This window comes from Takifugu rubripes, chromosome 17, assembly GCF_901000725.2.
Source record: "Takifugu rubripes chromosome 17, fTakRub1.2, whole genome shotgun sequence".
Taxonomy (NCBI): domain Eukaryota; kingdom Metazoa; phylum Chordata; class Actinopteri; order Tetraodontiformes; family Tetraodontidae; genus Takifugu; species Takifugu rubripes.
This window is the reverse complement of record NC_042301.1, coordinates 5,049,780-5,051,541: the sequence shown is the minus strand read 5'-3', so window position 1 is coordinate 5,051,541 and position 1,762 is coordinate 5,049,780.

Here is a 1,762-nt window from a genome sequence, read left to right as displayed (position 1 = left end):
TCAGAACATTGCTGACCTGTTTGGACACTGTCTTACAGTTAATCACCACACTTTTATCCTGTCACCAGTCTCCAAAGCACTTCACCGCCCACCTGGTTGATTTCGCTCTTTTGCTCCAGTTGTTCTGCCTGATCGGTAAATCTGCAAGTCATCATTTTCAGGCCTTTATGTCAATGCATTCATCCAGTGTCAGCCAGTTGTTTTGCATATGCAGAGGGATTCGTTAACAGGTGTTATATGCCCCTTATACCACAGTTAATGACATGGCTTGAGGTCACTTTTCTATTTCATAAAGCAATGATATGATGGGCCACCGTGACTCTGAACCTAACTGGATGTTAAAGGCAACAGTAAATGTTCACCCTCACCTGGGACTGATTGGAACAGCTCCTGACACAAAATGTAGTCAATGTTCCAGTACAGGAAGTTGGAGGTCACTGAACTATTTTTGTGTGGTTTAAACTAGTAAAGAAATAATTGCTCATCTATTTCAGGAGGAACCTGAGGAGTTCCGATCCAGCCTCAATGTAAACAAAACCGACTACCTCAAAGTTGACCCACTGGCCAGCATCATCAACTTTCAGAGGCACAGAGACTCCGACCACCTGCTCAGCAATTGGTCATGCAAACTCGACTCGCCCATGTCTTTGGTCAGTAAGGCTACGCATCTCATCACCAAGGAGGAGATGATTCACATCCTGCAGGGAGCTGTTATCATTTTACAGTTTTTTTCCTTTTTGTTCATGCTTGCCTGGTTTTCTTCTGCATGAATTTTCTTTTTTTAAATTTGTTGGCGGTGAATGCAGCAACCCCCAATGTCAAATTATTGAGGAGGGTGGGATATTGGCAATACATAGCCAGTACCTTTTCTTGCACTTTCTTCACTTTCTTTCTTGCACCCTCTGTCATTTTCCACTTGTCTCCAAATTAAAATCCCATTACCAGTGTAGACCAAAATAACTGTTAATATGACTTGATTACGCCGTGCGTGTTGTGCTTGTACATACCTACCGGTACATAAATAACTTTATTGGGCAGTCTTCTTCTGCAGTTACTCGCGTCTACTTATCGTTTTTCCTCCTCTGTAATTGAAGGTCTCCCCCTGGTGGCGGTATAGCAGAACTGCACTGAGAGCCCTGCTGAACTGGACCTTTGGATCCACCAGTTACGTTTCATTTTTTGGAGCCCGTCCATGATGCTGCTAATTAAAATGAGATAATCTGTGTAGACTGTCTGAGATGTTATAATTGAAAGTCACCCATCAGGTATAATTCAGAATAATAGTCCAAAGAAGTTCACAGGAATCCGATGCATGGTTTCAGTGAGTGTTATTGTTTTAACATGGCTGCTATGCTTCTGCAGTACAAAATTGACCTCATCTCTTTGGATCAAATATTGATGCTCGGAAAAGAGGAGCAGATTATATTGGAATGGAAAACTGCTTTTCTGAGTTTGACCTGAAGAGGCCAAGCAACTGAAATATTTTGTGAAGAAAATGAATGTCTGGGAAAATTGGAAAAAAAATCTTATAACGGTTGTTCAAAAAGCTCCTTTTAGGATGGATGAAAACATAAATGAAAGTTTGAGAAAAAAGTGTGTTCTCATTTGTGTTGTTTTGCTTCTCTTTTCTTGGAAAAATAAAGATTAAACTAGCTGTGCAGCAGTGGTGTGTGAAGTACTGACGGGTGGAATGGGTGATTTTTATATCGCTCCGTTTCAGTTTGGCCTCGGATCTACAAACTCACCGACTTTAACCCACCAT